Genomic DNA, 26,847 nt, shown 5'->3' on the forward strand with positions numbered 1-26,847 from the left:
AATAAACCAAGAAACAAAGGTAAAGTAAAATACCTCAAAATTGCTGCAAAATATGCAGGTTTTTGATTTTAACATTTCTATTTTGGTGCTGCAAAATCCTGGAGGTGAGGTCTGGCGCCTCCAAACTGGAGGTGTTACTGGAAGTTCTCAAACAGATGCAAAATGAGCTTGGGACTGCAGCGTCTCTTGATTTAGGAATGAAACTAATGGGTACATTTGAGACAGTTTTCTCAATGATTCTGAGTGACATTCGAGGAGGAGCCGCAGTTCTGGTTGTTCACCATCTGTTTACTGCAGTTCCCCCGTCAAGAATGTGACCTGACATTTCCAAAGATTGTTTTGAAAAGTACACCTCTGTGGATCATGCTGCCTTAGGTTCTCCGTGGGGAAAACTGCATCTCAAAGCACAGAATGAGAAAGAGGGCTCCAGTAAGAAGAAAGCCGCACTGGAGACGAAGAAAAAGCAGAATGATGAAATAATATAGCTACTGGATCTTCATAACAGCGCCAGGGGTTGACATAATTTAAGGGACTGTGATAAAATCAGAAAGCTTTATCAGTATCCTGATAACTGTTCTTACCAGGTCTGGGGACAGTAAAAGGACAAAAGGGAGTAAACTGAAAAAGTATAACAGAAAGGACTAATGATCAAACAGAAAAGTGAGCCTACATGTGAAGAAGCAGAAAAGCGTACCTTACAAACTATAGAAAATTCTATGAAACTCGACATGGGCAGTAGTTTATAAGATTATGTGCAAGAATGGCATTTGAAGCAGCCTTTGTTCTGTATAAACAAGGCAGAACCTGTTCCACATTTGATTCCCTTATGGAGTGAGGAGCTCAGTATCCTTTGAAACCTGAACCTAAGCGCAATATAAAAGTTTTATGAGATCAGCTGCATTTTCAAGGTTTAATAATGCCTTGTTACTCCACAATAAACCCTTCTCTTTTTCCAGTATTAAATCTTGAGAATTCATACTTAATAGAACTTTCAATTATAGAAATGTAAATGAATATACAACACACAAGGTGTACCAAAAGCTTACAGACCAGGATTATTTATAAATCTAGTCAGGAAAATACAAATGTGCTTTGGATATATTGGCAGCAGCTGAATTAAAATGAAATGTTTTCTGGCTAATCCAGAACACAGCACGTGATAGGCTCTCTAGACCTCTTGGCATTAAGGACTTTGTCAATGTGCCAAACAGAGACAGAATATCAATTGGATTGCAACCACCTCACTACCCACTGAACAGTAGTTTAGTGCAATGTGTTTCAGGTAGCCATCAGTACTGAAAGGTATCACAGGCGCAGTTACTTAAAACCCAACTCTGAAGGAAATGGGATATATTTTATAGATTTCTTTTCAAAATCCTATTGTTATGCATGCAGTAAGATTTGTAAAGGTTAAAAAGATCAGCTAAACAGTAGAGACAATGTTTACTGAGATTGTGAACATCAGATAGAAATATATAGGTTCATACATGACACTTTGTATTTACAATCCCACCCTCACCTCTCTGGCTAACTAAACTAATGGTAGCACCAAGGAAAGGCCCTAATTTGAGTTCTGAAGATGGATCACACCTGCATACCACCTCTGAACAATAAAGCCAATGGTCAGTGAAATGGCAACATCTCCAGTCTCACACCACGGAGTTGGAAACTGCATTGTGTGAGGGCAGGCACAGCCCTTTCAGGTGTGTCAGCTTTCCCCTCCACTCTAGTCCAGATGGCCCATCAGCATATGCAGGGTACATCGCAGCTCCCTTTGTGTCACTGTCTAGTGGAGATTCCCAAACAGCCCAACTGTCAGTCCGACCCAGACAGGGAATACACAAGCAGGCAGATTCACAGAATGGTTTAAGCAGGAAAATGCCAACTTTCTAAAAGTGGCATTTTCAAACAGACAATCTAAAGACCAACTTTACCAAAAGTGGTATTTTTAAATTGTGGGTTCAGAGACACCAAACTCCAAATCTCAATCTGCTCCCAAAGCGAAACTACACTTAAAAGTAATTTAAAGGCAGCCCCCATGTTAACCTATGAGAAAGATAGTCCTTGCAACAGTGGTCTGGTTTGTAAAAGCCAGCATGTAAATAACACATCCTGGGGGTGGGGGGGCTTACTGTAGGCCTCCTAAAAGCCTTCCTTCACCAGTCTAGCAGGTCCCCTCGCAGCGTAGCCATACAACAACTCAAAGGGACTAAAACCAAGTCCCTTCTGTGGCACCTCCCTGTAAGCAAACAGAAGGCATGGTAAGAGAACGTCCCACTTATGCCTCATGGGCTATGAAAGGGCCATAATCATGCCCTGGGGGGTTTGGTTGAATCTCTCAACCAAACCATTTCCTTTAGGGTGGTAAAGAGTGGTGAACTTGTAGGTCACTCCACACACCTTCCACAGAGACTTCATATAAATAGAAATAAAGTTGGTAGCCCTGTCAGATACCACCTCCTTGGGGATCCCATGTGGGTAAAGACCCCCCATCAGTTCCCGGCCCACCACAGGGCCTGTGATTGACCTCAGAGGGATAGCTTCCGGGTACCAGGTGGCATGGTCCACCAAGACCAGGATAAACCTGTTGCCCATGGCTGTCTTGGGATCCGGAGGCCCCACTATGTCAGTCCCCACCCTTTCAAATGGGGTCCTGACCACAAGGAAAGGTTGGAGGGGAGTCTCACATTTGCCCCCACTCTTGCCCGTTGCTTGACAAGTTTGGCAAGATCTACAATATGCATTGGAGTGCCTGTGTTTTTGGGACCAGTAAAAGTGGGTGACAATCCTTTCAAAGGTATTGTCCTGCCCCAAATGTCCTGCTAAAAGCACATCATGAGCCAACCCCAGTAGGAAGGCTCTGATGCACTGGGGTACCACCAGCACACGTGCTGCCCCAGGCTCAACAACATTAGGCTCACTGTACAAGAGGTCATCCTCCCAGTAGATCCAGTGTGATCCAGACTCCTTGCCAGATGCCTGGTCTGCAGCCTGCTGCCACAGACCCTCCAAAGTAGGGTATGACTTCTGTGCCTTACAGAATTTGCAGCTCAGGCATCTCCCCAAGTTCAGCTACTTTTTCCCCTGTAGTCTCCAGGGCGTACCCCTCAGGGTCAGCCTCCTCCTGGACTGTGGGAACTCCTGGGGCGGGTTTTCCACACCCCTTGCCCTTCCTCCTTCTGGCAGGCACCTGGGCTACTCTTTTAGGCTCCATGGTCGCCTGATCACTCTGAAGGGCTGCCATTGACCAGGTGGTCACGCATGCCCTCCCATGCAGACCCAACATCTCCAAATGTGACCTGTGTTCCACCTCACTCCAAGGGGAATCCTCCAGGTCATTGCCTATCAAACAATTAACAGGCATGGTTCGACTCACAGCTGTCCTCGAGGAACCTGAGGACCCCCTCCCCAACCACTCCAGGGCAACCTGCACCACTTTGCACAGGCGCTCAGAGTTGTCTACTGCAACTACTTAGGGAAGTGCACTGGGAACTACCTGCTCTTCAGACACTCAGTGACTTCTCACAGTAGTCACACTGGCTCCTGTGTCTCTTAGACTGTCAGTCTAACCCAGACAAGGAATACACAAACAGGCAGAGTCACAGAATGGTTTAAGCAGGAAAATGCCCACTTTACAAACAAACAATCTTAAGACCAACTTTAACAAAAATGTATTTTTAAATTGTGAGTTCAGAGATACCAAACTTCAGGTCTCTATCTGCTCCCGAAAGGAAACTACACTTTAGTAATTTAAAGGTAGCCCCCATGTTAACCTATGAGAGAGACAGGCCTTGCAACAGTGAAAAACAAATTTTGCAGTTTCACTGTTAGCACTGGTCAGCAGTGGTAACGTGCCTAGAGTACCAAAACCAGCAAACACAAAGTCCAGCACACAGTCAAAACATAGAAAGCAGGGCAAAAAAAGAAGTGGGCATGGGGGCACACCAAGGATGCTAGGTTTAACAAGCAAAATAAGCCCCACAAGACACAACAAAATGCTCCCTTACTAATACAATTCCCAGAAATACAAATACCTCAAAAAGAGTCCTTAAAATGAGCACAAAGTGAGTCTGTTATGCCGGCCTGGAGATATAGAGCAGAGAAGTAACTACAAAGGGACCAAGGACCTGATTAAGACCATGGCGAAGGGAATTACTCCATCCCAAACATGACGGATATCCCACCAGCTGTATTACAAGTGCCATTGTATCCTCTGGAACTTGTAACATGGCGGACGGGATATCCATCACATTTGAGACAGAGTAATTCCCTCCACCAGGGTCAGGCACAAAATATCTCAGCTAAACTTGAAATGCATAAAAAAAAAAATAGCTAAAGAAATTTGAGGTAGCAAGGACAACAAAAACACAAGCTAGGAATATTAATTTCACCTGACTATTTTTGGTTTGATATGCCATATTGAGGTGAGCTACTTAGCAATCGAATAAACAATGCAACTCCTAGTATCTGTCTTGCATACTCTCAAAGCGTTTCGCCTATCAGGAAACCTAAGAAGGCGACGGGGGGAGAGGGGGATAATACATCAAGCACACTGTTTAACATCAGCACCACAGAAAAAAACAGATGTTCTTAGTTTTCTACAGTATGGCAGCCCAGAGGACTGAGGTTGGTGGAACTGGTTTTATTATCCGTTGAGGCAGTAACGGAAGCAATTGGTAATACCCCTAACCTAAATTTGATAAAAAGGGACCTTTTATAGTGGCACATTAACATAATTCATAAAGTCTATGAATTGGGGGCCATATTTAAAAGACATACAGATCTGTGAGGCTTCCCGAGGGAACAGTGGAAAAAGCGAGTCACAACATTTCAGTAACTGGATTTAACTGATTTGAGGGTGCTACTTGGCATTGTAGTATGGTGTAATGAATAATCGGTCAATCCTAGCCTGATCAGCAAGGTTTTGACATGAGATATCCAGGGAATCTTGTGTGCCAATTGATGGGCGAGTATTTCCATTAAGGCATGCTCTGTCGAGGTCAAGTTGTTCTGTTGTCCAGAGCCTAACCCATCATAAAATAGGCTTTAAATGGGCTATATCTGATATTTGTCAATGTTAAGATCAAACCTTAAAGGAAGTAATGTGGTACTTATAGGAACTCCCAGTGAAGATCAAAGGAAAAAGTTTTCCCCTCTACCTAGTCGGTCAAGATTGCAGTATCCCCACAAATCAGACCCATATCTGGCACCTCCACATGCTTTGGCCTTATGTTTCCAGTGCCCGTGAAATAGGATATGAGGGAGCTCTGTTTCCAAATCCTACAACATACCCAGCTGGGTGTTTTAGGATCAGTTTACTCTCTTATGTCTGGGCAGACCATCTGTTGAAATCATTTAGTCTCACTACTAGATAATCATATTCTGAGACCTTTTCTAGGTTGAATCCTTCTGAGACCATCTTCCCTCTAACTTTCTTCATGTGGCTGAATAACATATATTTTGTTTTTGTATTGTTTATTTCTAAGCCATGATCTTTGCAAAATAAAGAAAATGTCTCCAAAAAGAGTATTGTGGCCCTGTGCAGTTTTAGACAAAAGGAGTGTGTTGTCTTCAAAGTGCAGGCTTGGTACTTTGGACCCAACAATTTTCAGGGCTTCATTCGCATAATCCAGTAAGTAGGGAATGCATCCATTAACAAAAATTGTATATTCTAAGTGGTTTCACCACTTGCACACCATCTTACTCTGGCATAGTTGTCTGTATACATATTCTCCATCAGCGACAATAATCCAGTGAGAACCCCGGCTTTCCTAAGGACCTCACAAAGTTTAGTCCATGGAACGATGTCGGAAGCCGCACGGAGATCTAGGAATGCGACAATCAGCGCCCTCTGGTCCATATCAACAGTTTTCCATTTTATGGTCCGGATTCAAAAGATCTGATCCATAGTTCATATATTAGCTATGATACCTTCTTGCAGGTGTGACAAAACCTTATTAAATCAAATTAAATCCCACAGTTGTGTTGAAAGTTGGTTGCTGTATATGTTTTGTATGTTGTTGACAAGGCTTATAATGCCATAGTTGTTTGGGTCTTGCTTTGAGCCCTTTTTGAAAATATGGATAATTTCAGCCCCTTTCCATGAATTGGATGTAGGGGATCCTAATGCAATTGCTTTGGACAAAATATTAATATAGGGGCCCCAAATCTGAGGATCGGAGCAATACATGGCCAAGAGTATTCTGTCAAGCCCCCAAGCTTCCCCACTTTCTGCTCATACAGTGCATTAAGGGTTTCTTCAACCGTGAAAAAGACTTCTTGCTCCCCTGTGACCCTGCTAGCTGGTGGGGACCCGTGGCTATAAGCACTTTCTGCCGACAGTGGATCTGCATAGAGGACTTGATAAGTTCAACCCATCCCCCCTTGGGAATATTACATTCTGGGTAAGCCTGATCCTTTCGGCCTCTGGGTTAACAAGTATCAAAATGATCTAGCGTCCTTCCCCTTTGCTGTTTCTAGCAGGTCATCCGAAATCTTAGCTTCCAACTGTGACTTGCTGGTTTTGATCACCTTAGCATAGACCCATCTGGATCGTATAATGTCAGACCTCACATTATTTTATAAAGCATTTATCAAGTCTGTTTTTGCAAGTCTATAGCTTTTGTTAAATCATTTGTGCATTTTGGGAAGCCCATTAATAAACAAGCAATTTTAAGATAAGTTTAGCAAGTTTTGAGATTCCAATGCAGGTCAGGTGGTTAAAAGTGAAGATAAAATATAACTTTCTTTGTTGGCATTGGAAGTTTGTGTTCTTCATGCGAAAGTCCCAATAGAAATGTTTCTGCTCAGCAGTTTAAAACTTGTTATCATTAGCAAATGGAGCAAGTCAAGCAAGTGTAGGGCATGCAAAGTTTGGATAGAAAAATGAATGTTTGAAATGCAGCATTTGGTTAGGCATGCAATTCTCTCAGATGGGTTATTAATTGAATGGAATTTAATTTAATTGAAATCTCTAGCATACTGATACAGCTACCATAGATGATTGCGATGCCAGTATGCCACTGAAGTTTAAAGCATAGTGTAGGTGAATAAAGTATCGGATTCAGCATCAAAGCTGAAATTGATTGTGCAAGAGCTGGAAACTGATTAATATGTGAAGTGCTGCTTGACACATGGGAGAACAGTGAAAGAGTTGGGCCCACAAATTTTGTGACTTGTTGGCACCAGTTGTGACTCTAACTAGCCATGGGTAATTGCACAGCATTGCACTAACTGTCAAATAAAAGCCTAAAGATTTACAGACAGCACACGTTGTTCCAAAGGAAAATTTCAGATCACAGTCTGATAAAAAATTTAACATTGAAAGAGAGGTCTCGCACAAAGAAGCTAAAGCTTGTGATATTATGGAGTCCAATTTTCACTCAGATTAGAAAGTAGATCTGCTTCAAAGCAGAAAGTGGTAGATTAGTGACAGTGCTGCTCAGTTGGATATGGCATGTTAGTGTTAATGCTTATCGCCTTAAAAGGATGATGGCTATGGTGATACCTACAACTATGACCATTTAATTCCCACCAAAACAGTCTGAAAACAGTGAAGCCAAAAATGCCTCTAAAGTCCAAAAATTGTCTTAACTCAAGATAACAATCCAGAGTAAGTCGGGAATTGAGTGTGTAAAAGCTACTGTATTCAAACTGTTTAATGGTCAAAAGTTTTTGCTGCAGAGGTCAAAGGAAAGTCTTTTTGAATTCGAATTGCAATATGATGTTTATCTAAGCACATAGGCCCTCATTATGACTTTGGCAGTCTACAACGTAGACCGCCGAAGTCCCGCCAGCCACAAGACCGCCAGTGATGGCGGTCATCAGACCGCCATATTATGACTGCTGGCAGCTCTTTGCCATAAATTGGGTGGAGAGCCGCCAGCAGCCATACTGGTGGTTGGCAGTGCAGTGGAGGTTGCTCCTCTTGCACAGTCACGTCAACACAACACCACCATGCCTATTACAATTTAGTGATAGGCATGGCGATGTTGTGTTGGCCGGGCGCTGGCGGCGGAGCATGGACTCCGTTCCCTCCCGGATGACCACCGCAACCACCAGGTAATGTGATCGACCGACAGGGGAGGGGGATGAGGGGGTATGTTGAGTTTTGTGTGCGGGAATTGGGGGGTGTGTGTGTGTGTGTGAGTGGGCTGATGGGTGTTGTGTGTATGTGTGCGTGTGTATGCAAGTGTATGTATGTGTGCATGCATGAATTCGTGTATACTGGTTGTGGGGAGGTGTGTGTGCATGTGTGTGTGAATGAGTGTGCATTTATGTGTGCGTGTATGTATGTATGTGTGTATGTATGTATGATGTGTGCCTCTGTGGATGTACAGAGGGAGGGGGGTTCTGAAAGGGGATCCGGGTAGGGGGGTGTCACTGCTTGGGGGGCTCCTGATGGGGTCGAGGGGTCCTGCATGGGGGGGGTTGGGAGTACTGTAGGGGTGACAGGAATGAGCATTCCTGTTGCCAGTATGGTTACCGCCAGGGATTCCGTGGCAGGGCTGTCCCCACGGAATACCTGGCAGTAAGGATGCTCAAAATACCGCAGGTGGTGTCAGGTGAACCGCCAGATCAAAAGTGGTCAACCTTTGGCCAGGCGTTTCTACCCCCCTGGCGGTACAGGTGGTGAACTGGCTGCAATACAGCCATTTCACTTCCATTGTCATTATTTGGAGGTCCTGCACCGCCACACTCTCGGCGGTCTGGCTGCCACCACTGGCATGGTGGTGCAGAACCACCAGGGTCATAATAACCACCATAGTGTTAAATTGACCATCTGCTACATACCTTTCCTTAAGGAGGATACAATGTACCCTGACAACATTGTATTATTTTCTGAACAGTTAAGATATAAACATGGCTTAGGGTGAAGCCACCTAAAGAACCATTCCTTCAAATAACATAGCTACCACGGTTCAGAAAAGTATGGTAAAAATGAAAAAAAATATTCGGGTGCAGCAAGTAAATTGTAAGCACAGTTGGGCTTGGAATGGTTGAAAGAGTCATCAATGTGATCTTATCGCAAGAAACGAATGCCCTCATTACAACCCTGGCGGTCGGTGATACCACCAACAGGCCGGCGGTAATAAATATGAAATTATGACCACTGCGGAAACCCCTCAGACAGACAGCCACTTTAACACACCGATTGCTAGAGGGCGAATTAACAGGCACCACGGCGGTAACTGCCTACAGCCAGGCGGAAGACAGTGTTCAACCCACTGTATAATGGCACACCAATCCGCCACCTTTTCTGGGGCAGTACCAATGACATCAAAAGCCTGGTGGAAACACTGCACAGAAGGGAAACAACACCTCTGGCGACTCAAGGAAGAACCACGCTGCCATGGAGCCCGAGTTGCATGTGTTCCCCATGCTCTTCTACGTTCTGCTCCACTCCTAACACCAACGCCGGTGAAGACGACCACAGTAAGTACTGCCACCTAGCACACAGGGGAGGGAGGGAGGAAAAAAGAGTGACACACTCTCGCAACACCCCCAACACCATACACACAAGCAGATGACCTAACATTACAAATTCACCCCGTACTCCTCAGGAATAATGCAAGGAGAACCAAAATAGAGTACAACAAGTGTAATAAGATAAATATATTAGTAATATGTGCATCCAAATCAAAATGTATATACATATTCACAAATCAAGGGACACTGCCCAGTCCTCAATATTTATGGGCCACATCACAAAGTCCAAGGCCCCACCTCACTCCTGCAACAACACAGAGAACACTGCAGGGGCATCAGGTTGAAAATAGGCAGCCACCTCAGGGGGACTGGGAATGGGGGGGCACCTCATCCGGAAGATGGTACAACGCCACTGGTCCTGGAGGGGGGGCAACATGCCCTGTGCTTGGTCCTGGGGAGTGCAAGGCCACAGTCTCTCAAGTGGGTGACTTGCTCACATGCTCTAGATGGGGCATCGGGTAGGACCCCATCCACCAGTCGCTCCAACTCCGCTGAGGTGAAGGCAGGGGCTCTTTCTCCGGTAACACGAGTCATGGTCGATTCCAGACACAGGTCACAGCAGCACTTGCAGTGTAGGTCCTCTCCTCCTGAAGGTCAGGTAGCAAGTGAGTGCACAGCTAGTAAGTGGCGGTCACGTCCGCGGCAGTGCGTACCGTCACCGCCGGCGTATATCACCATTGGCCACTGGACCCCATAGGGCCCAATGATAACTAATGAGGAGTTGCACAGCGGTTCTCTACCGCTTCCCGCAATGGTGCACAACGTTGGCGGAATTACATCATTTCCCCCTGTCCCTCCATACAGGACAGGCGGATGCCATTTCAGGGAGGGGGAGGGTGCAGGCCATGGATCCTAACTGCGTCACAGTACGAATGCACTATTTGGACATCTCCAACAAAATAATGTTACAATCACAATATGCATTGAACTGTAGTGGTTGGGTTGTAGAGACAATGACCAGCTGCTCACTCTTTTGCCCCATAGATTGCAAACGCTGCGGATGAATAGGAGATGGAGACAGCCCCCTGTGTACAGACCCCTGGTGGACTTGTCAACAAGGGACGACAGGCACATTATCCTCACCTATAGACTTGACAGGGTCATAGTCACAGAGCTGTGTGCCCAATTGGAGCCTGACCTAATATCGGCTATCTGTCACCCCACTGGGATTTCCCCTCTTGTGCAAGTCCTGTCAGTGCTCCATTTCCTGGCAAGTGGCTCATTCCAAGTGACAGTGGGCTTGGAAGCAGGAATGTCACAGCCAATGTTCTCAATAGTGCTGACCAGAGTGTTGTCTGTCCTGATTAAACACATGTGAAGCTACATCGTTTTCCCCCCAGGTGGAGGATTTGGCCACAGTGAAAGCTGACTTCTATGCACTGGGACATAACCCTAACATCATTGTGGCAATAGATGGAACACATATTGCATTTGTTCCCCTCCCCCCCACCGGCGAAATTAACAGGTGTTCAGAAATCGAAAGAGTTTTCACTCCATGAATGTTGAGATTGTATGCCTGGCAGACCAGTACATCTCCCACATCAATGCAAAGTATCCTGGGTCTGTGCATGATGCCTTTATCCTGACGAATAGCAGCATCCATCCCAAATGTGATGGTCCAATTCCAGAGGCACAGGGTGTGGCTAATAGGTGAGCCCTGGTTCCCACCCAGGGGATGTTGGTGTATGGGCATGGTGTGGGCCCTAAGGGTGAGTGTGCGGCTAACAGTTGTCCCTCAATATTTGCAGGTGACTCTGGTTACCCCAACCTCTCATGGCTACTGACCCCTGTGAGGAATGCCAGGACAAGGGCAGAGGAACGTTACAATGAGGCACATGGGCGAACAAGAAGGATTATAGAGAGGACCTTCGGCCTCCTGAAGGCCATGTTTCATTGTCTCCATCTAACAGGTGGATCCCTGTGCTACTCACCCAAGAAGGTCTGTCAGATCATCGTGGCATGCTATTTGTTGCACAACCTTGCCTTGAATCGCCAGGTGGCTGTGTGGCAGCAGTGGATGCTGGGGATAGTGAAGATGAGGAGGCAGAGGATGAGGACAACAGAAGTGGAAATATTTGTCAATACTTCCAATGAGACACAGGTAAGACAGTTTTAGTAAACATTTCATTGACAGTTTGATGTGTGACATTGTCACAGGCAGGGTGTGTATTCCTACTTCTATGCCCACTCACTGTACCCTTTACCATCTCTTTTTGCATATGTTGGTGTTCCACTATTCGTCCTGGTGTGGCCAGTGCAGTCAACTACAGGTCTTTCCAATGTAGACATTACTGTACAGTTGAATTGCAATGTTTGAACCTGGTTAAATGAATACATTTCGAAAACATTTGACATACACCATAATTGTATTTTATCAAAGTGTGTTTATTGTAGTGCTCTGAAGAAGAGGGGATAGTAGAATGGGCTGGGGTGATGATGGAGGAAAGTCCAGGTTAGAGTCCAGTCTATTTGTATCACAGGTGCATTGTCCAAGGGAGCATAGGAAGGGGAGCAATGGCAGTTCAAGGTGGACAGGGTGACAGAGTGGGACACAAGGGTGACAATCAGGAGAGTCTCATTTCCTGGTGGGGGTCTTGGCAATAGCCTCTGGCTTCTTCCTGGATCGCAGGGAACGTTTGCAGGGTGGTTCTCCTTCTGCAGGGGGAGGGGTGCTGGTGGCCTGTTGGTCCTGTGGCGGGCATCCAGTCCACTAGCAAAACCGGAGGTGGACGGCTATACAGTGGTTTTGCACCCCTGCAATGGAGACCAGGGTGGTGGTGTTGTCCTTCAAGTCCTTCAAGTCCTTCCTGATCCCCAGGTACTGTACCTGCAGCCGCATGTTCTCCTGCAACTTGTCCAGAATCTGGACCAGCGTATCCTGGGAATGTTGGTATGCCCCCAGGATCGCTGTGAGTGCCTCCTGGAGGGTCGGTTCCCTGGGCCTGTCCTCCCCCTGTCACAAAGAAGTTCTCCCTGCTTCCCTGTTGTCCTGTGCCTCTGTCCCCTGAACTGTGTGCCCACTGCCACTGACCCCAGGTCCCTGATTGTCCTGTGTCTGTGGGGTGGCCTTGGGTCCCTGTAGTGGTGGACACACTGCTGATTGATGTGTCCTGGGGACAGAGGTATGGGCCCACTGGGTGGGTGCTGTGGTGGTGCTTCTTGAGGGGGTGAGGCTCTGTGGTGGTGTGAGAGTATGCCTGGGTAACCGACTGTCCGAGGTCCCAGATGGGTCAGGTTGGTCATCTAGATCCAGGCGACCAGAGTTGCTGTCATCAATGTGGGCCTCTTCTGTGGGGGGGATTGGATGTTGCTGGCACCTCTTCACCAGTGGCATTGGGTGAGTTACCTGTGGGGATGTAAATGAAGTGTTACTGTTTCTGTGTCTGACATATTGTGCATGGGTGTGTTGTCCTCTTTGGTTGGATTTGCCCTGGCAGCTTTTCCTTGTGTGAGTTGTCATGTGGTGGGCTAGGTGATTTTCTCTAGTGTGCATGCTGTGGTGATAGGTGTCCATGCAGGTCTGTGAGGGGTGTCCATGCATTGGTGTTGCATGCAGGGCTTGGCAGTGGGATGAGTGGGTTGTGATGGTGGGGAGTGTGGGGGTTGGTGGAGTGATGGGAGTGAGAGTGGGGTATGTGATGGCATGTACGTAGGGGGGGTGGTAGTAATAGAGAGTTGACTTACCAGAATCCAGTCCTCCTCCTACTCCTGCCAGGCCATCAGGGTGCAGGATTGCCAAGACTTGCTACTCCCATGTTGTTAGTTGTGGGGGAGGAGGTAGAGGTCCACCGCCAGTCCCCTGAACAGCTAGTTGGTGTCTTGCTGCAATGGAACGTACCTTCCACGTAGGTCGTTCCACCTCTTCCTGATGTCATCCCTTGGTCTGGGGTACTGTCCCACGGCGTTGACCCTGTCCACGATCCTCCGCCATAGCTCCATCTTCCTAGCAATGGATATCTGCTGCACCTGTGATCCAAATAGATGTGGATCTACCCGGATGATTTCCTCCACCATGACCCTTAGCTCCTCCTCAGAGAACCTGGGGTGTCGTTGTGGTGCCATGAGTGTGGTGTGAGTGGTGTGGGTGAGGGTGTGTAGGGTGATGTGTTGGGGTGTGTGTTGTGAGGTGTGTGGGTGGTGTATAGGTGATGGTGGTATGTGGCTCTGGTGCCAGCAACGATACAGAAGCTTTGCAGGGAATTCCCAGGAGCAGGCTCTTGATGTCAGCTTCAAGAAGAACCCTAACAAAGCCAAGCGCTGACTAATACCTATGAGGCTTTTTATAGTTTGTGTAGGAATGAGTCATGAGTAATGAGTCATGATTAGCACATGGCTCTCGAAACACGAGTCATGAGTGATAAGTCATGATAAGCACATGGGTCTTGAAAACACAAGTGCTGCCTAACAATCAGAGAAGGCAGCTGTCCAACAATGTGCAGGGGCTCAGGTGTTTCTAACTAACCCCGTAGATGCTCCAAAGAACCTCGCGGAGGTTGAGCAAACTAACCTTGATCAAATCAAGCAACACTGGGTAAACAAGCATTGGTTAAAATACGGTGTAAATACTTTTCAATCTACAAAGGCAACAAATTTTGGCCAAATAACTGTAAACATTATACCTTAACAAAACTACCCCATCTGAACATGATCAAGCCAACAACCCAGTAGTAGTTTATTACACACAATACAAGAAGCATATAAAGGTGAGGGAATCACAACAGTCCCCCCCCAGCAAAGAACGCCCAACCGGATGGGGCTTGGTTGAACTCCGTAGATGGAATTGACGGACGAGTCGGGGGGCATGGATCGAACTAGCTGGTTCCCAGAAATTATCCTCGGGACTATACCCTTTCCAGGCCAACAGATAGTGTAATACTCTATGAATGTGTCTGGAATCCAATACTTTGGCAACTTCATATTCCAAGTTCCCAGCTACTTTCAAGGGAGGAGGTGGCGTGAAGGGCGAGTGTCTGGGGAATAGGGACGGAGTAAGGACACATGGAATACAGGATGCAGTGTATAGTTTGAGGGTAGGTCTAATTCAACAGCTACTGGATTAATGATTCTTGTGATGAGGAATGGGCCAATGAAATGACGTTATAACTTTTGTGATCCTGCTAGCCGGAGATTCTTTGTGGATAACCAAATCTGGTTACCTTTCTGATAAACGGGGGCTGGTTGTCTGTTTATCAGCCTGCATTTAATTTGCATATAGTTCTGTTCTAAGTGTTTGAGGGTCTATGACTGAATTTTCTGTAACTGAACATGATGCTCTTGTACTGAAGGCACCTTGGAGGGATTATTTAGATAAAAAATGGGAAGCATTCTAGGATGTTGACCAGATATACAAAAAAATGGGGGCACTCCTGTGGAAGCATGAGTGCTATTATTGTACACAAACTCCACCAGGGGTAATGCTTTTTCCCATTTGCTGGACCATGAGGACACAAAACATCTTAAAATCTGCTCCAGGGAATGATCAGCTCATTCTGTTTCACCATCCGATTTAGGATGATAAGGAGAGTAAAAATGCACATCAATCCCCAAGGTTGAGCAAAAACTTTGCCAAAATCAGGAGACAAATTGGGGACCGTGATTGGATACTACTGCGGAAGGCAAACCATACAACCTCAGTATGTGCTGAATAAACAAGTTTGGAAGAAGTGAAACATTAGGGACCCTCTTCAAGGGAGTAAAATGGGCCATTTTAGTTAAATAATCTACTACCACCGAGATTACTGAGTACCCATTAGAGATAGGAAGATCAGTCATGAAATCCATGATTTTGGTATGCCATGGAGCAAGTGGGAGGGTGAAGCAACCCTATTGGAGGAGTATGAGGAGTCTTGGCTTGGACGCAGATAGGACAGTTTTGGATGTAAGTCATGACATCTTGTGTCAGGAATGGCCACCAAAAACCATCTTTTACAGCTGTCTAACATCTTTACTCACCCAAATGGCCAGCTCAGGTTGAATCATGTCCCCAATGCAAGATGGTCTCTTGCAAATCTGGTGTGGGAATATATAGTCCGTCTGCATGATAAAGGAATCCTCCTTGTAAAGAAACATTTGGAGGACAGTCAGATGTTTGTTAAGCAATATGTAGATTGTCAAGAAAATCATGGGGTGAACAAACTGCCAAAATCTTCTCAGCAGGTATGATGGAACAAACCTGTTCTGAGTCTGTGTCCTCTTGTGTGAAACCTAACCTGGATAGTGTGTCTGCTTTTGTTGGACTGAGCCTTGTCTGTAAGAATTAACAAAATCAATTGTGTTAAAAAATAACCACCAAAGCTGTTGGGTGTTAAGGTTCTGGTGGCTTGAAAGAATTGTAGATTACGGTGGGCGGTGTAGATGGTTATGGTATGACTGGCCCCTAGCAGGTGGTGACGCCATCTTTGGAAGGCAAGTTTGATGGCCAACAGCTCACGTTCAGCCACTGTGTAATTCTGCTTTGCAGGGAGTAGTTTTTAAGAGAAATAAGCCACAGGGTGAAAACAGCTTATATCAGGGTCACTTTGGGAAAGAACACCCCCCTCTGCTATCTGGGAGACTTCTGCTTCCAGGAAAAAGGGGTGTTAGGGATCAGGATGACAAAGAATTGGAGCTTGAGTAAGGGCCTCCTTGCGACGTTGAAAAGCGTCTTCTGCTTTCTGGCCCCAGTTAAAGGTCACACCTTTTTGAAGTAAGTGGGTAATTGGAGACATTACTGTGAAAAACTGGGATATGAACCACCGATAATAGTTGGCGAACCCCAGGACCTGTGGATCTCTTTCATGGACTTTGGGCTCTCCCAGTTTAGGATGGCTTGCAATTTATCCATGGAAATACCTTCTGGTGCAATGATGTAACAAAGGAAATTGATTTTCTGAGCGTCGAAAACGCACCTTTCTAGTTTAGCGAACAGCTGGTGTTCACTTAACTGCTGCAGTACAGCTCTGACATGTTCAACATGTTCTTCAGTAGAAGTAGAATAAATAAAGATGTTGTATATATAAAGTATAACATAGACATCAAAGAACTCCTGCAACGCCTAATTAATAAAAAAAATATTCTAGACAATACTAAAAGAGTTCCTACAAAATGAGGATCGTTATCATAATAAGTGACACACACGTAATTAGGAAAGGCACACACATATGAAGGTTGTTCATCTCACAACACTCTTTGAGTGCTGATGTCTTTTCTGATTTTAATGTACAATAAATGTCAATGCTTTAAGTGTTTCTGTACTCTCTTAATCAACCTCAAAACTTTTGTTCTTTCTTCAAAATAAAGAAATTTAGGTAAACACTGAGGTCTAATCTACAGAGAAAACCTTCACTCATCAGAGTGCACTTCTTCCACTTAGAAAATGTAAACAGCTGCCAGCGTGCGGCCGCTAAAGAAGTTGTTTCTTCTCTTGTTGCCCAGCAATGATACAGAAGCTTTGCAGGTAACTCCCAGGAGCATGCTCTAGGTGTCAACTTCAAGAAGAACTGGAACGCAGCCAAGTGCTGACTAATACTTGCGAGGCTTTTTATAGTTTGTGCAGGAATGAGTTGTGAGTGATGAGTCATGATTAGCACATGGCTCGTGAAACACAAATCATGAGTGCTGAGTCATGATAAGCACATAGCTCTTGAAAACACAAGTGCTGCCTAACAATCATAGAAGGCAGCTGTCCAATAATGTGCAGGGTCTCAGGTGTTTCTAATTAACTCTGCAGATGCTCCAAAGAACCTCATGGAGAATGAGTAAACAAGCCTTGATAAAATCAAGCAACACTGGGTAAACAAGCCTTGGTTAAAACATGGTGTACATACTTTTCAATCTACAAAGGCAACAAGCTTTGGCTAAATAACTGTAAACCTTATACCTTAACATAACTACCCCAACTGAACATGAACAAGCCAAAAACCCGGTGGTAGTTTATTACACACAATACAAGAAGCAGATGAAGGTGAGGGAATCCCAACAACATCAACATTGAAAAGACATCATCATTCTGAGATTCTTCTGTAAATATTCCATTAAATGTACAGGCCACAATAGCATGAATGGTGTGCCACCTTGCTTGCATATCTATTGCCGACTGTGACATAACTACTGTCGCTCCTGTGTGCTGCACAACAGCAATTTCAGTTAGGAGTTGCAAAGCCTCTTAAAGTTTTTTACATGTTCACCTTTGCGTTCTGGTGAACCAGAAGATGTAATGAAACCTCTTTCTGACAATACCTGGCAGAAGTCACGGACCACACCGAAGTCACATTAACTATTGATAAAAGTAGTCACTCGCATTCGAATTGTCAGGCTGCAAGCTCTTGTAAGAGCAGTTTGCAACTCATGCTGAGAAAACTCCTTGAAGCCATGGAGCCGCTGCAATCTCTTGAATTGTACAGACAGCTGCTGTCAGGGAACCATAACTTCTTCTGAGACATGAACCATCTACCAAAAGGACATACTCAGGGTTTATCAATGGCTCATCCTGGAATTGAGGCCATCATGTTTAAATTTGTCTGATGTTTCATTTTCAGGTTGCGGTAATAAAGTACTTGGATTCAGAACCTGGCATCTCCTGAGTGTCATGTTCTCTGACACCAAAGTTTTTTGTTCATATTTTGTGAGCCTTGAGCTGGTCATATATTGGGTTTTAGTTCTGGTAAGCAGAACCTCCACCAGGTGAAGGACCATAACAATTAAAAGATGTCATATCATAATTCTTTCACACCTCTCTAGGCTGGTACTGAATGTGAGAAAAGGCCTCTTTTGTCATGGTTAACCTCCAATTTTTTTTATTTGATGTGGTCTCGAAGTTGTTGGTGCCCAGTGCCCCTGCTAACCAGGTTCCCTGGGCCAGCACTATATCCCAACACTGTTTGACAACACCTTTAGCTGCCACTATAAGTCCCTAGTAAATGGTACTTAGGTACCCAGGGCATGGGGTACTAAGGGTAGGCCCCTGATGGCAGCAGCACAGATTGTGCCATCCTATAGGGCCATGCATCCAGATGCACCCAGCACTGCCATTGTAGTGTGAGTGCTCTGGTGCAATCCTAAAATGCAAACTCGACATGGCATACAGTCTGTGTGCCCTTTCCACTATACACTGCATGCAATATAGGTAAGTCCCCCCTCTGGCAGGCCTTCTAGCCCTAAGGCAGGGTGCACTCTTTTGTATGTGTGGGCATAGATGCATGAGCAATATGCCCTTAATGTGTTGTTGCCAAACCAGGGACATAGTAATTGAACAGGGCAGCCATTTTAATGCATGTGCTGGACACTGGTCAATACAATTTCACAGCTATATGATGACTACTCTGAACCCTGGGTTGTTTGGTATCAAACAACTCAGAATGATAAATCCAAGCTGGTAACAGCATTGGATTTATTCCAAAATGTACCCAGGCGACACCTTAGAGGTTCCCCCTGCTAAAGCTAACTACCCTGGCCTGGCTGCTGGCAAGTCACAACCAGACTGCCCCCACCAGACAAGATTCTTGAACCCTAGCTGTCAGATTCTGCTCTCTGGGTCCCAGAACAAAGCCTTTCCTGTCAGATGTGCTTTCACACCTCCCCCCAGGAATGTGCACTGCAATGCTAGTGAGCTTCAAAGGGCTTACCGCCTTTGAAACTCAACCTCCAGGCCTGCTGCAAGCAGCAGATGGCTGCCCCTATTGCAAACCCCACTTTTGGCAGGATCAATGACAGGAAACTCAAACAAAGGACAGTTGGAGTGGCCCTACCTGGCATCTACCAACCCTAAGGTATGGCATGAGAGGTGGACTCTCTATTTAGTTTTAGTTTTATTGGTTCCATCTTGGATGGAAGGAAAATAGCCAATCAGGTGTAGGGAAGTGACCCCTAACCACAGGTAGTGGTCACTTAGTGGGTGTAGCCACCCTAAGATAGATGACCCATTGGTCACTACTATGTTCAACCTGAAATGCCCACTAAATACAGTATTTAGTGGGCATCCGTAGACCATGAAATCAGATTCAATGGACAGAAGAAGACCAGCACCAAGAAGGTCCAAGACACAAGAACTGTGGACCTGCTGCATCAAAGAAAATGCACCAAACCCTGTCTGCTGCACCCAGAACCCGACAGTCGCGCTGAGGAGCTGTTTGACAACTAGAAAAACTCTAAAAAAAATAAATTTAAAAAAAACCAGAGGACCTCTAGGCTTCACAAATTGTTGGAGAACTCCCTCCAGAGGGGAGGTACCTCTCTAAATCTACAAGGAATGCAAAAGCCACTGAGGTCTACTTCAGTGACTGGACAATAACTCTAGAACCAGATGCCACAGCTGGACCAATCTTCACACTGATGACCATGAGGAAAAACCCTGTCAGTGTGCCATGTTCGGTGTCACTGCACCCTCTAGCTTCTGAACCATATGAATACCATGGATATTGGTCACCTGACTTCAGACATCAAGAAAAACAGTCCACCCGGGACTGAAAAAGGACCAGAAGGAAGCCCTAGTTCAGGGTCTTCAGAAACAACCTGGACCTCCTGCCAGAGTGCCCCATTGTCCTGCAAACTACCCTTGAACCAACTTACCTCTTGCTTCTGAGGACATCCTTGCGCACAGCTCCTCGATCACCGATTCACACTGCATCCGGCCCCTCTGTGCCCTGCACCGAAGAATCTGCTGTTGTGTAAGTGTCCCCCACCCCTTGCAACCTCGACACTCCAAGGGGACCCTGAGGATTCACCTTTAAACTTACCTGTGCAGTGCTTTTCCAAGTGGTCCCTTGCAGTGGCCGTGCACCAGCTCCCAAGACATTACCCACTGCTCCGCCGGAACCTGGAGCCACCTGAACTTCTCCAGCTGGCACAGTGTGCCCACCGATGACCTTGACCAACCTGCAACAGAAGGACTTCATAAACCTGCTGTGTGAACTTATATGTATTTTAAAGTTTATCCTCCATTGATTGCTCTGGTGCATAATTATGCACAAAAATAAAAATTTTATTAAACTTCAAAAATCTATGGTGGTCATTACAACCCTGGCGGACGGTGTTAAAGCGGCGGTAAGACCGCCAACAGGCCGGCGGTAAAAATTTGGGAATTATGACCGTGGCGGAAACCGCCAACAAAGACAGCCACTTTAACACTCCGACCGCCACGGTGGTACAAACAAACAGCGCGGCAATCACCGCCAACAGACAGGCGGAGGACAATGTACCGCCCACACTATTGTTACAAGCCAATCCGCCACCTTTTCCGGGGCGGATACACCGCGGATAAAAGCACAGCGGAAACAGGAATTCAGAAGGGAAAACGCTCACCTCGACACACTCCACGAGGAAGGAGGACACCATGGACCCGGAACTCCAAATCCTACCTGCAATAGTATTCCTGCTCCTGTACCAGGAGCACCAACGTCGGCGGCAAAGACCACAGTGAGTACTGCACCTACGACACAGAGGAGGGGGGAGGCAAAAAACAGGGACACACACACGCAACACCCCCACCCCCACCCTCACCCACTACAACACACACTAATACATATCTATACATTATAGTTACACCCCCCAAACCCCCCGGAAGAATGCAAAGACCAAAGGAAATGAGTGTAACCATTGTAATATATCAAAATGCAGTACGCAAAAATATACATATATACACTATCAACAAAATATACACTAAGAATAGTAGTCCAGGTATTGCACCAAACATAGTCCGTGGACCACTGGACCCAAAATGCATGGGCGAGTCCCACACACGATACCAGATCAAAACAGAGAGAACACTGCAGGGGCATCAGATAGAAATACAACAGGCACCGCAGGGGGAAGGGAAGAGGGGGCACCTCAGCCGGATGAGTGCACAACGCCAGATCAACGAGGGGGCTCCATGCCCATTGATGTATCCTGGGGAGTGCAAAGCCACAGTCTCTCAAGTCTCTACAGTGGGTGGGTTGCCCACTGCATTATCCTGGGGAGTGCAAAGCCACAGTCTCTCAAGTCTCTACAGTGGGTGGTTTGCCCACTGCATTATCCTGGGGAGTGCAAATCCACAGTCTCTCAAGTCTCTACAGTTGGTGGTTTGCCCACTGCATTATCCTGGGGAGTGCAAAGCCACAGTCTCTCAAGTCTCTACAGTGGGTGGGTTGCCCACTGTTCAATCCTGGGGAGTGCAAAGCCACAGTCTCTCAAGTGGATAACAGTCTCCACTGGTTCTGGAGGGGGACTGGTGCCCAGAGTGCTTCATCCTGTGAAGGACAGAGGTAGTGGATGCATATCTCCACTGGTTCTGGAGGGGGATGGGTGCCCGGAGTGCTTCATCCTGTGAAGGACAGACGGAGTGGATGCATGTCTCCACTGTTTCTGGAGGGGGACTGGTTCCCAGAGTGCTTCATCCTGTGAAGGACAAACGGAGTGGATGCATGTCTCCACTGGTTCTGGAGGGGGACTAGTGCCCAGAGTGCTTCATCCTGTGAAGGACAGAGGTAGTGGATGCATGTACACTGGTTCTGGAGGGGTACGGGTGCCCAGAGTGCATCACGCACCCCGTCACGGTCCCAGTTGCGTCAGTGCCCCTGCCGCTCATGGGCTAGCGGTGCTTGAGTTGGCGGGGCCTTGTTCAGCGGTACTTGAGTTGGCGGTGCCTTGTTCAGCGGTGCTTGAGTTGGCAGTGCCCTGTTCAGCGGTGCTTGAGTTGGCGGTGCCCTGTTCAGCGGTGCTTGATTTGGCTGTGCCCTGTTCAGCGGTGCTTGATTTGGCGGTGCCCTGTTCAGCGATACTTGAGTTGGCGGTCCTTCATTGCCCAACTGGGCTGGGGCTGGTGGTCCTTCATTGGGCAGCTGGGCTTTGGCTGGCGGGACCCTCCTGGGCAGCGAGAATGGGGCTGGCGGGGCCCTCCTGGGCAGCGAGGATGGGGCTGGCGGAGCCCTCCCGGGCAGCGAGGATGGGGCTGGCGGTGGCCTCCTGTGCAGCAGGGATGGGGCTGGCGGAGCCCTCCTGGGCAGCGAGGATGGGGCTGGCGGAGCCCTCCTGGGCAGCGATGATGGGGCTGGCGGTGGCCTCCTGTGCAGCGAGGATGGGGCTGGCGGAGCCCTCCTGGGCAGCGATGATGGGGCTGGCGGTGGCCTCCTGTGCAGCGAGGATGGGGCTGGCGGAGCCCTCCTGGGCAGCGAGGATGGGGCTGGCGGTGGCCTTCTGTGCAGCAAGGATGGGGCTGGCGGAGCCCTCCTGGGCAGCGAGGATGGGACTGCGGTTTCCTCCTGTGCAGCGAGGATGGGGCTGGCGGAGCCCTCCTGGGCAGCGAGGATGGGGCTGGTGGTGGCCTCCTGTGCAGCGAGAATGGGGCTGGCGGGGCCCTTCTGGGCAGCGGGGATGATGGTGGGCTTGTCCGCCGTGCTGCTCCTCCCAGACTTTCCGGGTTTCTTGTGTCCCTTCCCCATCTTGGGAGGAGTCACAGCTGAGTCCACACTCCCACCGGGACCCCTGGGAGCGGCTTGGGTGGCTGGAGTCTTCCCCCTCTCCCGCCGGGCACTGGCCAACTTCTGGTGCTTCACAGGGGGGGGGGACTGGCTGTGCTGTGGCTCCGTGCCACACTGGCTGTCCTGGTGGCCGGTGCACTCCACATACCTGTGACAACAGGCACCACTGGTCCCGGAGATGTTGTGGCTGAGGTGCTACTTCGGGACCTATGAGTTGGACGGGGGGGAAATAGGTCAAGGCTGGACAGGAAAAGTTTTTGCACACACTGGGACGGGTAGCTGGAGGGGGTTTGGGAGTGGAGGAAGAGGTGGTGGTTGTAGGAGGTGTACGTTTAGTGGCTTGGGGTGCAGGTGCATGCGCTGGAGGCTGTCTTGAGGTGGATGGCTGTTGGGTGGGTGTGTGCCTGCGTTTGTGTATCTTGGGAGGGGGCGTCACAGACATACTGGGAGAGGACACAGGGGACGTGTGTATGGTAGTGGGGGTGGTGACTGCACATGAGCGGGGTGTGCTGGTGGGTGTGCTGGTGAGGGACGTAGTGGCTGTAGAGGTAGTGCATGAAGGTGTGAGTGTAGAAGAGACTGGGAGGGAAGAGGGAGACGACGACGAGGGGGACACAGTAGAGGCAGTCGATGTTGGTGTGTCTGTATGTGTGTGATGCTTGCGTGAGTGCCTGTGGGATGTGTGGTGCTTATGTTTGCCTGAGCTTCCCTTGTGTGGTGAGGTGTGTGCAGGCTGGTCTGATGGTATGCTTGGGGTAGGCAGAGGTACAGGGGATTGGGTCTGGGTGGAGGAAGTTGGAGGGGGGAGGCTAGACACAGGGACAATGGCTGCCATCAGTGCTGAGGCCAGAGTTTGAAAGGCTTGGTGAAGGGCCGCCTGACCGGAATGAATGCCCTCCAGGAATGCATTTGTTTGTTGCAACTGCCTTTCTACACCCTGGATGGCATTCAAAATGGTAGACTGCCCAACAGTGAGGGACCTGAGGAGGTCAATGGCCTCCTCACTGAGGGCAGCAGGGGTGACTGGGGCAGAGCCTGAGGTGCCTGGGGCGAAGGTGATGCCCACTCTCCTGGGTGAGCGGGCACGGGGCGAAGGCTGAGGGGCTGCTGGGAGGGCACTGCTGGTAGGGGGGGTGGCGGCTCTACCTGTAGATGCGGGGGGCACAGATGTTGCCGCAACCACAAGGGAGCTCCCATCAGAGGACGAGTCCGTGTCGCTGGTTTCAGCTCCTGTCCCCGCTGTGGTGCTCCCCTCGCCCTCTGTCCCACTGGTGAATTCTGAGTCCGTAGTGTGGCCCTCCATGGCCATGTGGGATGCAGCTCCCTCGTGCTCCGGTGCCACTGCTCCTCCGCCTGATGATGGTAATGCACACAAGAACAGGGAGACCACAAAAAAGGGGGGGGGGGAAACATAAGAAAGACATGTTGAGTGCATGGATTACCGCTACCGTTGGCGGACAAGACAGACACAGAAGCCCCCTGCACTACGTCGCGCTCTTGGGCTCTACAGTGCAATTCATGGAAAATGGCCTACAAGGCTATGGACGACATCTGCACACATAGATGACACAGGTGCATGACTAGGTGTACTTGGCACTCTACAGAGGTGGGGTGGGGGGCCACAGGGCCATGCCTTATGGGGGGGCCTAGCCTACGGAACTCGCCCTGGCCTAGGGAAACCCACAGCCCTCCTCCCCCACCCTGACACCTCCACTGCGCGCAAAGTCATCAGAATGAGAGTGTACTCACTCCCTTGTGTCTGCTGTGATGCCCTCAAGCGCCCATCCAACTCCGGGTAGGCCACCGCCAGGATCCTGAACATCAGGGGGGTCATGGTTCGACGGGCACCCCTCCCACGTTGGGAGGCCATCCCCAGCTGAGCCTCCGCCGTCTTCTTGCTCCAGCGGTGAATGTCCTCCCATCTTTTCTGGCAGTGGGTGCTCTGTCTGAGGTGGACCCCCAGGGTCCGGACGTCCTTGGCGATGGCACGCCAAATATCCTTCTCCTGGTGGGCGCTGACCTACATGAAATGTACAGGGGAAGAAGAGAAGTCATTACCAACTGCGCTGTCAAAGTGAGTGGCCCCCATCCCTACCCTTGCCATGTGGCACATGCACCCATCGTCTTTCATGCACGCAGAACTCTGCCTCCTTACTGCTTACAACCAGCCCTCTCCACACAGGCATAGCCCATACAACATGCTCCCTGTGTACTTACCTGTTGGTCTGGAGGACCGTAGAGTAGCATGTACTGGGGGAGGACCCCATCGACGAGCTTCTCCAACTCCTCCGATGTGAAGGCAGGGGCCCTTTCCCCAGACGCACGAGCCATTGTCTCTTCCAGACCGAGGTCACAGCAACACTTGCAGTGTAGGTCCTCTCCTGTCGAAGATCAGGTATCAAGTGATTCTACAGATAGAAAATGGCGCTCACGTCCGCGGCAGTCACGCCCGCGGCGGTGCGTACCATCACCGCCGGCGTACATCGTCATTGGCTCCTGGGACCCATAGGGTCCAATGTTAACCAATGCAGCATTGCGCCGCGGTCTCCTACCGCGACGGTGTACAACGCCAGCGCAGTTACCTCACATCCCATTGTCCCACTTTAGAGGTAAGGCAGCCGTCATTTCAGGGGCCCACATGGCCTAATTTCCAAATGCATCACACATACCTAGGCCTAGTCTCACCACACATACAGGCCACATTTTGTGTATGATTGGTGTTCTGTGTAGACTGTGGGTACATACCTCTGAGTTGTTTGACTCTGTGGTCGCTGTTGTCCTTCATAGGCACCGTCTGCTGGGACATGGGAGGAGATGGCGGAATCCTCCGGTGTACCGACCGCTGGTGGACCTGTCGACAATTGAGGAAAGAGATATGATTATCACCTACAGGTTTGACCATGCCACAATCCAGGAATTGTGTACCCAGCAGGAGCCAGACCTGATGTCAGCTATCCGCCATCCCACAGGAATCCCCTCTCAAGTGCAGGTGCTATCAGTGCTCCATTTCCTTGCAAGTGGGTCTTTTCATACAACTGTGGCCATGGCATCAGGGACGTCCCAGCCTATGTTTTCCAACGTGTTGTCCAGAGTGTTGTCTGCCCTGCTGAAACACATGCGGAGCTACATCGTTTTCCCTCAGGTGGAGGATTTGCCTACAGTGAAAGGTGACTTCTATGCCCTTGGACATATCCCCAACATCATAGGTGCCATTGATGGGACCCATGTAGCCTTGGTCCCCCCCCCACAGGAGTGAACAGGTTTACAGAAACCAGAAGAGTTATCATTCCATGAATGTACAGATGGTATGTTTGGCAGACCAGTACATCTCCCATGTGAATGCCATGTTCCCTGGCTCAGTGCATGATGCCTATATCCTGTGGAATAGCAGCATCCCTTATGTGATGGGTCAACTCCAGAGGCACCGTGTGTGGCTATTAGGTGACTCTGGTTACCCCAACCTGTCATGGCTACTGACCCCAGTGAGGAATCCCAGGACAAGGGCATAGGAACGCTACAATGAGGCCCATGGGCGAACTAGGAGGGTGCTCCAGTGGACTTTCGGCCTCCTGAAGGCCAGGTTCAGGTGTCTGCATATGACAGGTGGATCCCTATTCTACTCACCAAAGAAGGTGTGCCCGATCATCGTGGCCTGCTGTATGCTTCTCAACTTGGCTTTGCGACAACAGGTGCCTTTTCTGCAGGAGGATGGTCCAGATGGCGGTGTTGTTGCAGCTGTGGAGCCTGTGGACAGTGATGAGGAGGAAGCAGAGGAAGAAGACATGCAGAACAGGGACTCGATGATCCTGCAATATTTCCAGTGAAACACAGGTGAGAATACATTCCTGCCTACTACATGTACTTTTACACTTCTACCTCTATCCTGTATGTCGTTTTCACCCAGTGTATGGTCACTGAGTTGTCA

Source organism: Pleurodeles waltl, chromosome 2_2 (genome assembly GCF_031143425.1).
Source record: "Pleurodeles waltl isolate 20211129_DDA chromosome 2_2, aPleWal1.hap1.20221129, whole genome shotgun sequence".
Taxonomy (NCBI): Eukaryota; Metazoa; Chordata; class Amphibia; order Caudata; family Salamandridae; genus Pleurodeles; species Pleurodeles waltl.